This window comes from Hypanus sabinus, chromosome 4 (assembly GCF_030144855.1).
Source record: "Hypanus sabinus isolate sHypSab1 chromosome 4, sHypSab1.hap1, whole genome shotgun sequence".
Taxonomy (NCBI): domain Eukaryota; kingdom Metazoa; phylum Chordata; class Chondrichthyes; order Myliobatiformes; family Dasyatidae; genus Hypanus; species Hypanus sabinus.
Genome location: NC_082709.1, coordinates 157,137,239 through 157,152,629, shown reverse-complemented (window position 1 = coordinate 157,152,629; position 15,391 = coordinate 157,137,239). Strand labels below are relative to the sequence as shown.

The window sequence follows — 15,391 nt, the reverse complement described above, 5'->3', positions numbered from 1 at the left end:
AACATCAACAAAGCCAGCCACAGATCCAAGTTAACTGACCAACACCTCAGCTCCATCCTGAGAATTGCCACAACAAAACTAAATCCAGACTTTGATGCGCTGGCTAAAAAGGGAGACTAACAACACTGTTCCCACTGAAATTAAAAATAAGTTTCTTCGTTGTGTTATGTAAAAAATGCATTTGAGAATATTTTTTTCAATAAGCCTTACATGTTACATGTCATTTCTGTTAAGTGATGGACATGAGTAGTGCGCAGGTGCACGTACGTTCTCAGAATAAAAAATGCGCTCCAGATCAAATAACGTGCTCCACATACTGGCGCGCTGTCCTTGTGCTGGTTGTTGTTGAGTTTTGGCACAGGGGACAATTGAATAAGAAGGAGCAGGACAAGTAGACCTGCATCTCCTACTGTTTTTGAAATAAAGCCAGGCAGGAGGAGAGTGATGATGATAATATCTTGAAGGATAACAGAATTTTCAGTGCTTTAAAATAATAACTGTTACTATTAAAAAAAGCTGTATTTTATTCATTTAATTTTCAGTGTTTTAAAAGTCATTTCAATAAATAGCTAAATACCATGGGACATCAAAGACAGATATTTTGTTGTAATGCATTTGTTCATTTTCAATTGAAATTAAAGCACATGTTTTCTACATATCCCATGATATTTTATTTTCTCTTATGAGGTGTATTACCAAAACACTCCATCCATCTGCTCCTGATCCGGCCCCCCTGTCAAATTTTAGAACCCTTTGTGGCCCACAAGTCAAAAAGTTTGCCCACCCCTGGACTAGCTCAATGACAGTCTCAGCCTTGATCTGCAAATTAAAGTTTAACCCTTCTTGAAGAATCTTCTGCATCTCCTGGTCGTCTGTGGGGCACGATAAACCATGACAGGTATTGAGGAGTCTGATGGCTTGGGGGAAGAAACTGTTACAGTCTCTGTGGTCCAGACGTCACAATTTGTCAGGATTGTCCCTGAAAGTCGTGGTGTGCTACAATTGTTTGGTCTGTGGATCTAACATTGCAGTTACAATCAGGTACACCAGTTAAAAGAAAATCAAAGCACACCTGAACTCTTGTAATGGAGTATAGGAAATAATGTGGATGATCTTGTTGCACTATTATAAATTGTCAGGTATGATGTTGTGACCATCACTAAATCGTGGCTGAAGGATGGTTGTAGTTGGGAGCTGAATGTTCAAGGTTACACATTGTATTGGAGAGATAGGAAGGTAGGCAGAGAGAGTGGCATGGGTCTACTGGTAAAGAATAGCATCAAAGTAAAAAGAGGTGACATAGGATTGGAAGATGTTGAATCTGTGTGGGTTGAGTTAAGAAACTGCAGGCCACCTGTTACGAACCCTGTAACTGGGTGTCCTACCAGCAAAGGTAGAAGTGTCCATTGGAGTCTGGTGATACTATTTTCAACAATATTTATTAGCAAAAATATACAAAATAATATCAATGCAAATATACAAATAATATACATCAGCAATACTAAACCTAAAAGTGCAGGTATAATAATAATCAATAAGAAACAAGCTCTATCATTGTCTAGGGGATAATGAATTGTCAGATGGAAATATAAAGTTAAGTTTCGTTCAGTTCATGCAGGCTGTGGTAGTTGTTGGTCGCTGTGTTTCAATTGTTGGAGAGAGAGAGAGAGAGAGAAAGAGAGAGAAGAGAATGTGTGAATAATAACAGCTATTATCTTGCCAACCTTCCTTTACGATGTTGATCCGTCGATGTGTTGTTGTTGTGGCCATTCATGTATGACCCCCCCCCCCATCCTTTAGCTAGACCGTTCCTCCATGGTGGACTCGTCACCCAGGCAAGGGTGGACACACACACAAGCTCCCACCAGTCTCGCTATAAACACTGTGAATTAAAATTTACCGACCCTTTGTTCGGTCTCTGATGTCCCACACTGTCTCATGGGTTTCTGCTGCTCATTAGCGTTTCTTCGGGTGCGTCTGAGGGGTGTTACCCCAGACCTCACTTTTATCCCCTCTCACGGGGTCTCAATTGTCAATCAGGTTGGGATGATGTAACCTATCAAACCAGCCCAATCTGTTTGCCCCCTGAGGGTTTTCAATGAATAGAACAGTACCAAGTAAACAATCCTTCTCCAAAAGACAATAGCAGTAATCAATGGTTCCGCTCTTCTTTTGTTAGCTGTGTGTGTCTCTCTCTCATTAACTTTCATGAGCTGTTATCAATAACAACTGCCCTGGCAGATTTCCTTTTGTCTCTCTTACTTCCTTGTTAACAGCATCGAAATAGTAGCGATTTGTGATTCTCCAAAAGGGGGAGGGGCATGGGCGACTCTGCACCCTTCTGCCCATCAGAGTTGTTCATCCTTCGTAACACACCCAACAGTAGCTGCAGTGTGGATCATAGATTACAACAGGAAATAGAAAAGGCATTTCACAGGGCAATGTTATGATAGTCATGAGAGATTACAACATGTAAGTCAATTGGGTTAACCAGGTTGATAATGGATCTCAAGAGAGTGAGTTTGTTGAATGCCTTAGAGATGGCTTTTTAGAACAGTTTGTCATTGAGCCTACCGGGGATCAGCTATTCTGGATTGGGTGTTGTGTAATGAACTGGAGGGGATTAGGGAGCTTAAGGTACTATAACCCTGAGGAACCAGTGATCACAACATGATTGAGTTCAACTTGAAATTTGATAGGGAGAAATTAAAGTCTGAGTTAGCAGTATTTCAGTGGCAGAGGTCTGAGTGAGGAGTTGGCCAAAGTAACTTGGAAGGAGATGCTGGCAGGGATGACAGCAGAGCAACAATGGTGTGAGTTTCTGGGGAAAATGAAGAAGCTGCAGGACAGATGCATTCCAAGAACAAAGAAATACTCAAATGGCAAAATAGTACAGCTGTGGCATATAGGGAAGTCAAAGCAAATGTGAAAGCTAAAGAAAGAGCATACCACAAAGCAAAAAAATTAGTGGTGAGACAGAGGTTTGGGAAGCATTTAAACACCTACAGTGAACAACTAACAGAATCATTCTGAGGGAAGAGATAAAATATGAAAGCAAGCTAGCAAACAATATCAAAGAGGATAGGAAAAGCTTTTTCAAGTATGTAAAAAATAAAGGAGAGATGAAGGTTCTGCATGGAAGGTTAGTTAGGAAGGTTCAATCATTAGGTATTAATATTGAAGTCGTAAAATGGATTCAGCAGTGGCTGGATGGGAGATGCCAGAGAGTAGTGGTGGATAACTGTTTGTCAGGTTGGAGGCCAGTGACTAGTGGTGTGCCTCATGGATCTGTACTGGGTCTAATGTTGTTTGTCATATACATTAATGATCTGGATGATGGGGTGGTAAATTGGATTAATAAGTATGCAGATGATACTAAGGTAGGTGGCGTTGTGGATAATGATGCTGGAAATTCAAACAACACACACAAAATGCTGGTGGAACACAGCAGGCAAGGCAGCATCTATAAGGAGAAGCACTGTCGATGTTTTGGGCCGAGACCCTTCGTCAGGACTAACTAAAAGGAAAGATAGTAACAGATTTGAAAGTAGTGGGGGGGGGGGGGAATGCGAAATGATAGGAGAAGACCGGAGGGAGTGGGATGATGCTAAGAGCTGGAAAGGTGATTGGGGAAAGTGATACAGAGCTGGAGAAGGGAAAGGATCATGGGACGAGAGGCCTCGGGAGAAAGAAAGGGGGAAGGAAAACACTCTCTGCCCATCACTCTGCCTGTTCTCCATCTCCCTCTGGTGCTTCCCCCCCCCCCCTCTTCTTTCTCCCGAGGCCTCCCGTCCCATGATCCTTTCCCTTCTCCAGCTCTTCATCACTTCGCCAATCATCTTTCCAGCTCTTAGCTTCATCCCACCCCCTCCGGTCTTCTCCTATCATTTCGCATTTCCCCTTCCCCCCACTACTTTCAAATCTCTTACTATCTTTCCTTTCAGTTAGTCCTGATGAAGGGTCTCGGCCCGAAACATCAACAGTGCTTCTCCTTATAGATGCTGCCTGGCCTGCTGTGTTTTACCAGCATTTTGTATCTGTTGTGGATAATGAAGTAGGTCTTCAAAGTTTGCAGAGAGATTTAGGCCAGTTAGAAGAGTGGGCTGAGTGATGGCAGATGGAGTTTAATGCTGATAAGTGTGAGGTGCTACATTTTGGTAGGAATAATCCAAATAGGACATACATGGTAAATAGTAGGGCATTGAAGAATACAGTAGAACAGAGTGATCTAGGAATAATGGTGCATAGTTCCCTGAAGGTGGAATCTCATGTGGATAGGGTGGTGAAGAAAGCTTTTGGTATGTTGGCCTTTATAAATCAGAGCATTGAATATAGGAGTTGGATGTGTTGTTAAAATTGTACAAGGCATTGGTAAGGCCGAATTTGGAGCATTGTGTACAGTTCTGGTCACCGAATTATAGGAAAGATATCAACAAAATTGAGAGAGCACAGAGAAGATTTACTAGAATGTTACCTGGGTTTCAGCACCTAAGTTACAAGGAAAGATTGAACAAGTTAGGTCTTTATTCTTTGGAGAGTAGAAAGTTGAGGGGGGACTTGATAGAGGTATTTAAAATTATGAGGAGGATTGATAGAGTTGACATGGATAGGCTTTTTCCCATTGAGAGTAGGGGGGATTCAAACAAGAAGACATGAGTTGAGACAGGGGGAAAAAGTTTAAGGGTAAGATGAGGGGGACTTTCTTTACTTAGAGAGTGGTAGCTGTGTGGAATGAGCTTCCAGTAGAAGTGGTAGAGGCAGGTTCGATATTGTCATTTAAAGCAAAATTGGATAGGTATATGGACACAAAAGGAATGGAGGGTTATGGGCTGAGTGCGGGTCAGTGGGATTAGGTGAGAGTAAGCATTCGGCATGGACTAGAAGGGCCGAGATGGCCTGTTTCTGTGCTGTAATTGTTATATGGTTATATGGAATGTGGATATAGAACCGCAAGAAAATGAGGCTGGAAAAATAATATCAGGGAACAAGGAAATGGCAGATGAACTATCTGAGTACTTTGCATCAGTCTTCACTGTGGAAGACAGCAGCACAGTGCCAGATGTTGAAGTGGGTGAGGGAAGATAATTGAGTGCAGTTACTATTTCAAGGGAGGAGGTGCTTAAAATACTGACAGACCTAAGGGTAAGTAAGTCACCCGGACCAGATGAACTGCACTGTAGGGTTCTGAAAGAGGTAGCAGCAGAGATCGTGGAGACATTTGTAAAGATCTTTCAAAAATCATTGGACTCTGGCATAGTGCCAGAGGACTGGAAAACTGCAAATATCGCTCCACTCTTTAAGAAAGGAGGAAGGCAGCAGAAAGGAAATTATAGACCAGTTAGCCTGACCTCAGTAGTTGGGAGGATGTTGGAGTCAATTGCTAAGGATGAGTTGCTGGAGTACTTGGTGACACAGGACAAGATAGGACAAAGTCAGCATGGTTTCCTTCAGGGAAAATCCTGCCTGATGAACCTGTTGGAATTCATTGAGGAGATTACAAGTTGAATAGATAAAGGGGGTGCAATGGATGTTGTATACTTGGACTTTCAGAAGGCCTTTGACAAGGTGCCACAGAGGAGGCTGTTTACCAAGTTAAGAGCCCGTGGTATGATAGGAAAGTTACTAAGATGGTTAAAGCATTGGCTGATTAGAAGAAGGCAGTGAGTGGGAATAAAAGGACCCTTGTCTGGTGGGTTACCAGTGACTAGTGGTGTTCCACAGGTCGGTGTTGAGACCACTTCTTTTGATGCTGTATATAAATGATTTAGATGATAAAATAGAAGGCTTTGTTGCCAAGTTTGCAGATGATATGAAGATTTGTGAAGGGGCAGATAGTGTTGAGGAAACAGGCAGGCTGCAGAAGGACATAGACAGACAAGGAGAATGGACAAGAAAGTGGCAAATGAAATATAATGTTGGAAAATGTATGGTCATACACTTTGGTAGTAGAAATAAATGTGTGAATTATTTTCTAAATGGGGAGAAAAACCAAAAATCTGAGATGCAAAGGGCCTTTGGAGGCCTTGTGCAGAACACCCTAAAGGTGAACTTGCAGATTGAGTCGGTGGTGAGGAAGGCAAATGCAATGCTAGCATTCATTTCAAGAGCTCTAGAATACAAGAGCAGGGATGTGATGCTGAGGCTTTATAAGGCACTGGTGAGGCCTCACTTGAGTATTGTGAACAGTTTTGGGCTCCTCATCTTGGAAGAGATGTGCTGGCATTGGAGACGGTCCAGAGGAGGTTCACAAGGATAATTCCAGGATACGAGGAATGTCTCCAGCCCCTTGGTATGCAATATCTCATATACCGTCTGGGTATTCTCCAGCCCCTTGGTATGAACATCGAATTCTCCAACTTCTGCTAATTCCCTCCCTCTCCCTTCCCCCATCCCACTTTCACTCTGCACCTCTTCTAGCTGCCTATCACCTCATGACTCTGCCTTTTTCTACTACCCATAGTGCTTTCCCCTTAGATTCCTTCTTCACTTCTCCTGCCTATCCCCTCCCTTCTTCCCATCCCCCACCCCTTGATCTTTCCTCTGATTGGTTTTCCACCCTCTCCCCACCTTCTTTATTGGGCCCCTGCCCCCTCTTTCTTTAGTACTGATGAAGGGTTTTGACCCGAAACGTTGACTGCTTCTTGCAACGGATGCTGCCCGACCTGCTGAGTTCATCCAGATTTTTTGTACACCTTGATTTGACCACGGCATCTGCAGTGTACTTTGTGTTTACAAGGAATGTTTGATGGCTCTGGGTCTGTACTCACTGGAATTTAGAAAGATGAGGGGTGATCTCATTGAAACCTTTCGAATGTTGAAAGGATTAGACAGAGTAGATGTGGAAAGGATGTTTCCACGTGAGAGAGTCTAGGACAAGAGGGCACAGTGTCAGGATAGAAGGCGCATCCATTCAAAACAGAGATGCGAAGAAATTTCTTTGGACAGAGGATGGTGAATTTGTGGAATTTGTTGCCACGTGCAGCTGCAGAGGCCAGGTTGTTGGGTGTATTTAAGACAGAGATTGATAGGTTCTCGATTGGACATGGCATCAAAGGGTACGGGGAAACAGCTGGGAAATGGCATTGAGGAGGAGGGAAAAAGGATCAGCTATGATTAAATGGCGGAGCAGACTAAATGGGCCAAATGGCCTTATTCTGCTCCTATGTCTTATGGTCTTAAAGATCAGTTATGCAACTGTCGATGTTCTCCTCTGCACTTGGGCCCACCTGATCTACGTCTCTCCTGGTAGTTCATTGGGTAAAAGTACTGAAGCTTCTATAGCTTCTCCAGTTCAACCCAGCCTGATGATAGATCGGCCTATTGTGTGGCTTGTGGGCTCCCATTATGTTGGCAAGCTACTATAATGCCACTAGCAGGACCACGTTGTCTACTGACGTTCTCACCTGTAGTGTTTCTAGTCTCACTGAAGCTGAAGTGGGTCCTGGTTTGTTAAAGGTTACTTTCATTGTAGTGTTCTTGCAACAGTTGATCAAGATGTGAATGGAGAGTGACCGTCCCCAGATGTGGTTCTGAGCTCAGTGTTTGAACAAGTCGAGGGTACTCAGCAGCAAATGGAAGCAGGAATTCTCAGTGTTCCATACCATGTAACTGAGATGAGTAGTGTCCACCTACACTTCTTCATAGGCTTCATCCCAAATGTGGTGCACCCCCTTTCCCACTCCAAACTGGGGTGCAGACTTGCGTTAGACATCTGGACTCAATTGGTAAAATTAATTAATTAGATCAGGGGAGCCACCTGAAAAACAGTCATAGTTCTCAATCCATACAGGCGTTTGAGAAGACGAATGCTCACCTCATCCCTGCTCGGAATCCTTGGGCCCTATCTCAGCCTTTTCTTCTCTCTAAGCAAGGATCATCCATCTGAAGGCTTCCAGTCATTTGCTGGCCAAATGCCACATTGTTTTAACGGTCGGGTAACTATATCCTACTAACCTTAGGAATATCTTGTTTGGCCACTGTCATGCTGTTGTCACCAATCTGTTTAAATTAGCAGTAAGTCCCTGGTGCCACTGCTAGTTGGCCAAATACCTACACAGGTGCAGAGAGATAATATCAAACCAGTTCTGGGATGATATGTAAGATAGAGAAACAGTGAGATTTGTTCACAAGATAATGCAAGGGCCTTTATGATGCAAAAGAGATTCGAAGCTTGAAAGGGAATACTGCAAATACTTCTGGTTCTGACAACAAAGAATATGGAAGCTTTGGAAAGGGTGAAGAAGAATTTCACCACAATGTTATTTGGACAAACTTGAAGTGTTTACTCTGAAATGTCAGAGTTTCCAGGGTGATGTGATAGAGGTTTAAGAAAACCATAAGAAGCATAGATGGGGTAGATGCACGGATCTTTATCTGCAGAATGGAAATGTCAAGTTGTAAGCTTTAACGTAAGGTGTAGGAAAGTTGAACAGAGATTTGAGGGTGAGGGTTTTTATAAACAGAGTGGTAGGTGCGTGGAATGTGCTTCCAGAGGATATAGTGGAAGCAGATACAATAGCAATGCTGAAGAGGCATTTAGACAGATACACGAGTAAGCCAGAAATCAGAGGGATAGAGTACAAGAAAAGAGGATTAGTTAATGGACCCCATGGTCAGTGTAGACCTGTTAAGTCTGAGGTCCTGTTCCTGTACTGTATTTTTCTATGACAGAGGCCTTGATCAGATCAGATTCTCTTCACACATTGTAAAGAAAAAGCCATTCAGCTCAACCAATGATTCATACAAAACTTTACAACTCAGAACATAGCTTCTGTGTCCATGTTTTTACACTTTACCTGAACTTCCTCCCACAGTTCCTTACCTACTGTCAGGGTAATTCTCGGTTCTCTGCTCATTCACAAGCTTGTCCAGGCTCTCTTTAAATATAATGATACACCAGCCGTACACTATAGCAGATTTCACTGTCACACTATTCTTTGGGTGAGGAAGTTCCCTATGATCCCTCTCTTGGATTTCTTGGTACTCATGGCCTCTCACTACACTATTCCCCATAAGCCATGATGGCAGCAGGCTGTTTCCATCAGAGCATGACAGGAAGGTGTCTGATTTTCTACTCAACATCTTCAGTGGAAGCTGATACAGAGGCCCTCAGATGGTGCACAATGGTTGTGACCTCAGATATGCTAATGGAGTTGGCAACCATTCCCAAACTGGATGGGGCATGTCCAAGACCTTTGCAAAGTACAGATCATAGCTGGTACTGAATGATTTCTGCTCCTCAATATTGGATATAGGTTTTCAGAGCAGCCCAATGATTCATCAAACATTTCACTCTCCCTCCCAACAACCACCGTCAGAGCTTATGTGACTGAAATCCTCACCCAAGCTCTTCCCACACAGTTCTCTAAACACCTGGCAACAAATCTCCCCTCTCTCAGCCCCGTCTGCAGGAAATTATTGTTCTCCTACCCTGTCTGCAGCGTCCCTTGTCCTTGCGATTTTTTCATCGCACAGCTCAAAGGAATCTGTTTCTTTCATAGAACGACACTTGATTTGCTAATCTCTGGTAAATGCATCAAAACTCAGTGCAGTCAGCAGGGAATGCTGTAAATCTGTTCCAGAGGCAGTAAACCCTTTGCCCAAGATGAGGTTAGAGCATGAAAACAAAAAAAAAATCTGCACTGCAGATACTGGAAATGTACTGGAAACAGGAAAGTAGGAAGTACCCTGGCCAAACTTGTGGGAAGAGAAACAGAAGCAAAGTTTTAGCCGCACGCAGAATGTTATGCATTTCAGTAAGATCATCTGTACAGCTTCCAATGTTACTGAAACTCTCTCTAAATAAGGGAACCAAAACTGTACTCAGTGCCCCAGATGTGGCCTCACAAACGACTCTGTGCAACATTTCCATTTTCCCTTTTCAAAAAAAGTCACCTGACCAGGCTAGGATATCTGTTCTGTTTTATAAATGCACTTTGGTGGCAGTAACATTGTGCCGAATCATTAAGCCTTGCAGTTAATTGTTGCCTCACAGGAAGAGAGGCATCTCCTGGTCTTTGCATTGCTGGTATGTCTCTGATGGCGGTTAGCACAGTTCTCCTAGACCTTTAGTTAACCTAGATTGCTGAGTAGGAGGAAGCCTCAGGCTACGTGAGAACCTGAAAACAACTTTAGGGCATAAGAAAACAGGACCTGGACTTGGCCTCCTGATCTCTCAAGCCTATGCCTATTCAGTGTGACTATGGCTGATCCGCCGCAGGTCTTATCTCCTCTTTTGTGACAGTCCCCACAGACCACAGTCCCCCAATCTTCAAAAAGATTATCCACTTTCTCTTTAAGAACCACCAGTGATTTAGCCCCTACAATCTCTATCCACCCCACTTGCACAACATCTGGGACTGTGTACTCCACATTTCAAGAAGGCAAAAGCAAGTAAAATACCTGTCGTCACTGCTCCCTTTCCCTTCTCATCATGTCCTCACTACCGTTATGACTTGTGGAATGCTATTTCAAGAGCAAAGAAGTAATTCTGAGCAAAGTCGGAGGCAACATCAGACGCACGTCAACTCTGGCAGGGTTCGCAGGTCATTACTTCCTAGAAAGCCAAGCCCAACAGCATGAATGGCAGCAATGCTTCACTACCAAATGAGCTGAAAGCCTTTTATGTCTGCTTTGAAAGATCAGCTGTGAAGATCCTTGCTGCACCTGGTGACCCTGTGATTTCTGTCTCAGAGATCAATGTCGGGCCCTCTTTAAGGAGGGTGAACTCTTGCAAATCGGCAGGCTCCAATGGGGTACACGGAAATCTCTGAAAACTCATGCCAACCACCTAGCGGGAGTGTTCAAGAACATTTTCAACCTCTCACTGCTACAGTCAGAAGTTCCCACCTGCTTCAAACAATTATACCAGTGCCTAAGAAGACTGGTGTGAGATGCCCTAGAACTCACACATCTATGGTGATGAAATGCTTTGTGATGTTAGTCACAGGTACAATCAATTTCTGCCTCAGCAAGGAGCTGGTCCCACTGCAATTTGCCTATCGCCACAATAGGTCTATGGCAGATGCAATTTCAATGGCTCTTCACACAGCCTTAGATCAATAGAAACACCTATAACCATATAGCAATTACAGCACGGAAACAGGCCATCTCGGCCCTTCTAGACCATGCTGAACGCTTACTCTCACCTAGTCCCACTGACCCGCACTCAGCATATAACCCTCCATTCATTTCCTGTCCATATACCTATCCAACTTTACTTTAAATGATAATACCGAAACTGCCTCTACCACTTCTACTGGAAACTCATTCCACACAGCTACCACCCTCTGAGTAAAGAAATTCCCCCTTGTGTTACCCTTAAACTTTTGCCCCCGAACTGTCAACTCATGTCCTCTTGTTTGAATCTCCCTTGCTCTCAATGGGAAAAGCCTATCCACGTCAACTCTATATATCCCCCTCATAATTTTAAATACCTCTATCAAGTCCCCCCTCAACCTTCTACGCTCCAAAGTATAAAGATGTAACTTGTTCAACCTTTCCTTCTAACTTAGGTGCTGAAACCCAGGTAACATTCTAGTAAATCTTCTCTGTACTCTCTCTAATTTGTTGACATCTTTCCTATAATTCGGTGACCAGAACTGTACACAATACTTCAAATTCGGCCTTATCAATGCCTTGTACAATTTTAACATTACACCCCAACTCCTATACTCAATGCTTTGATTTATAAAGGCCAGCATACCAAAAGCTTTCTTCACCAACCAATCCACTTGAGATTCCACCTTCAGAGTACTATGCACCATTATTCCTAGATCACTCTGTTCTACTGCATTCTTCAATGCCCTACCATTTACCATGTATGTCCTATTTGGATTACTCCTACCAAAATGTAGCACCTCACACTTATCAGTCTACAATGTCCTGTGTATGTTACTCAAAATGGGTTTTTTGGTTTGTTAAGAGTAGGAATGCTTCTTTGATAAGTGTTTCTCTCGCAGTTGTTTTGCTTTATACTTGTTGATATGGTAATTGTATTCATTTGTTAACCAATGGAGAATGTTATTTTGTCTTGTGAGGCTGGGAACTTGGGGGAGGGGTTTTTCGCGGGCTTTTTGGGAGAGAGCGGGAGGAAGATGTCGAGGAAGGTGGACGTGCGCTGCAGTGCTCGGAAGACCACCGGGCGTGGTCCTAGGTGCGAAGACGTGGAGGTCGGAGGCAAGCGACGAGGGGTCAAATGGTTCGATGTTTGAGCTCCAACAATGTGCAATAAACTGACTGAATTTCGATAAGTTGGCGCCTTTTTGTTTTTTTTCCCTTGCATATATATTGTATTGCCTAATACTCTTTTAATTTTAGTAAACTCTTTAAAGTGTATTTCATAACAGTATTTGTTGTGGGTTTGATACTGTGGGCGGGCGCGAGGCATAAACTCGATTCTCACAGCACCTGCGTGTACGGGAGATGGGATTGGTGTGTGGCTGGATCTCCTTTTCCCCTGGACATATACCAGCCTGTTGGGTAAGTGTTACATCAGCATTAAACTCCATCTGCCATCGCTCAGCCCACTCTTCTAACTGGCCTAAATCTCTCTGCAAACTTTGAAAACCTACTTCATTATCCACAATGCCACCTAAACTTAGTATCATTTGCATACTTACTAATCCAATGTACCACCCCATCATCCAGATCATTAATGTATATGACAAACAACATTGGACCCAATACAGATCCCTGAGGCACACCACGAGTCACCGGCCTCCAACCTGACAAACTGTTATTCACCACTACTCTCTGGCATCTCCCATCCAGCCACTGTTGAATCCATTTTACTACTTCAATATTAATACCTAACGATTGAACCTTCCTAACTGACCATCTGTGCGGAACCTTGTCAAAGGCCTTACTGAAGACCATATAGACAACATCCACTGCTTTACCCTCGTCAACTTTCCTCGTGACCTCTTCAAAAAATTCAATAAGATTTGTCAAACATGAGCTTCCATGCACAAATCCACGCTGACTGCTCCTAATCAGACCCTGTCTATCCAGATAATTATATATACCATCTCTAAGAATACTTTCCATTAATGTACCTACCACTGATGTCAAACTGACAGGCCTATAATTGCTAGGTTTACTCTTAGAACCCTTTTTAAACAATGGAACCACATGAGCAATCCTCCGGCACCATCCTCGTTTCTAATGACATTTGAAATATTTCTGTCAGAGCCCCTGCTATTTCTACACTAACTTCCCTCAAGGTCCTACGGAATATCCTGTCAGGACCCTGAGATTTATCAACTTTTATATTCCTTAATAGCGCCTGTACTTCCTCCTCTTTAATCATCATAGTTTCCATAACTTCCCTACTTGTTTCCCTTACCTTATACAGTTAAATATCCTTCTCCTTAGTGAATACCGAAGAAAAGAAATTGTTCAAAATCTCTCCCATCTCTTTTGGCTCCACACATTGCTGTCCACTCTGATTCTCAAAGGGGCCAATTTTATACCTCACTATCCTTTTGCTATTAATATAACTGTAGAAACCCTTTGGATTTATTTTCACCTTACTTGCCAAAGCAACTTTGTATCTTCTTTTAGCTTTTCTAATTTCTTTCTTAAGATTCTTTTTACATACTTTATATTCCTCAAGCACCTCATTTACTCCATACTGCCTATATTTAATGTAGATATCTCTCTTTTTCCTAACCAAGTTTCCAATATCCCTTGAAAACCATGGTTTTCTCAAACTTTTAACCTTTCCTTTCAACCTAACAAGAACATAAAGATTCTCTACCCTCAAAATTTCACCTTTAAATGACCTCCATTTCTCTATTACATCCTTCCCATAAAACAAATTGTCCCTATCCACTCCTTCTAAATCCTTTCGCATCTCCTCAAAGTTAGCCTTTCTTCAACCAAAAATCTCAACCCTGGGTCCAGTCCTATCCTTCTCCATAATTATATTGAAACTAATGGCATTGTGATCACTGGACCCGAAGTGCTCCCCAACATATACCTCCGTCACCTGACCTATTCCATTCCCTAACAGAAGATCCAACACTGCCCCTTCTCTAGTTGGTACCTCTGTGTATTGCTGCAAAAAACTATCCTGCACACACTTTACAAACTCCAAACCAACCATCCTTTTTACAGTATGGGATTCCCATTCTATGTGTGGAAAATTAAAATCTCCCACAATCACAACCCTGTGCTTACTACAAATATCTACTATCTCCTTGCAAATTTGCTCCTCCAATTCTCACTCCCCATTAGGTGGTCTATAATACACCCCTGTAAGTGTTACTACACCTTTCCCATTCCTCAATTCCACCCAAATAGCTTTCCTAGACAATCCCTCTAATCTATCCTGCCAGAGCACCGCTGTAATATTTTCTCTGACAGGGAATGCAACACCTTCCCCTCTTGTCCCTCCGATTTTATCACACCCTTTATATAAAAAAAGGAAGATAATGCAAGATGGAACCTGATTCCATTTTTCAGTCTCAGTTCAAGGATTGAGTCTATTAAAATGAATATACTGCCCAGTCTGTTATATCTCTTTCAGACCTACCAACAGAGATTAATCAAAATCAATTCAATGAATGGAACAAGATGTTATCAAGGTATATTTGGCGGGGTAAAAGGCCTAGAGTTCATCTCAAAACTTTGCAATTAGCAAAGGTAAAGGGGGGATGGGGCCTACCTTATCTTGGAGATTATTATTTCGCAGCACAGTTGAGAGCTGTGATATGTTGGTGCAACCCATCATATGACACTCAATGGAAAAACATTGAGGAGCAGGTACTTCCCATCCCCATACAAGCAATTTTGGCTGATAACAACCTGCAAAGGTACATAAATATTATTGATAATCCATGGGTGAAATTGACTCCTAAAATATGGAAAACCACTATAAAAGAATATAATCTAGAGGGAGATATTGCAATTCTTAAATGGTGTGCATATGACTCGGATTTTACACCAAATAAATTGGATGCTAGATTTAAGGACTGGACAGCTAAAGGAATAACAGCTCTTTGCAACATAATGAAAGAAGGAACACTGTTCAGTTTTGAAATGCTTAAAGAGAAACACTTATTAGAAAAACAAGATTTTTATCGGTATTTACAGATGTGACAATATGTTAATAAGATGCTTAAAAAGGCAACTACATGCTTGATAGAGCTATTTAGAAAAGCATATATTTTAGATAATGGTAGTAGAATCATTTCAAGCATGTATAAGGGGTTGTCAAATCTTAAAACATATTCGACTTCATACATTAAAACAAAATGGGAGAAGGAAGGAGGGATAATTATATCTGAGGAAGAATGGACAACAATATGGAGGTATCAATGGAAGTGTACCAGTGCACAGAAATGGAGGGCATTTGGATGGAAAAACTTGATAAGATATTTTATTACAC

The 15,391-nt window shown here is 42.4% G+C and overlaps 1 protein-coding gene across 4 annotated transcripts in view; it reads left to right on the top strand.

The window, feature by feature from the left end:
* Positions 1–15,391, top strand: part of LOC132393390 (NXPE family member 3-like) — a 143,598-nt gene that overhangs the window by 66,619 nt on the left and 61,588 nt on the right. Inside the window, exon 2 of one of the 4 annotated variants that reach the window (XM_059968534.1) lies at positions 14,531–14,588. The exons of the other annotated variants lie outside the window; for them this stretch is intronic. The gene's annotated coding sequence lies outside the window, so the exon portion shown is untranslated. The remainder of the gene's footprint in view (positions 1–14,530; positions 14,589–15,391) is intronic. 4 annotated transcript variants of the gene reach the window in all.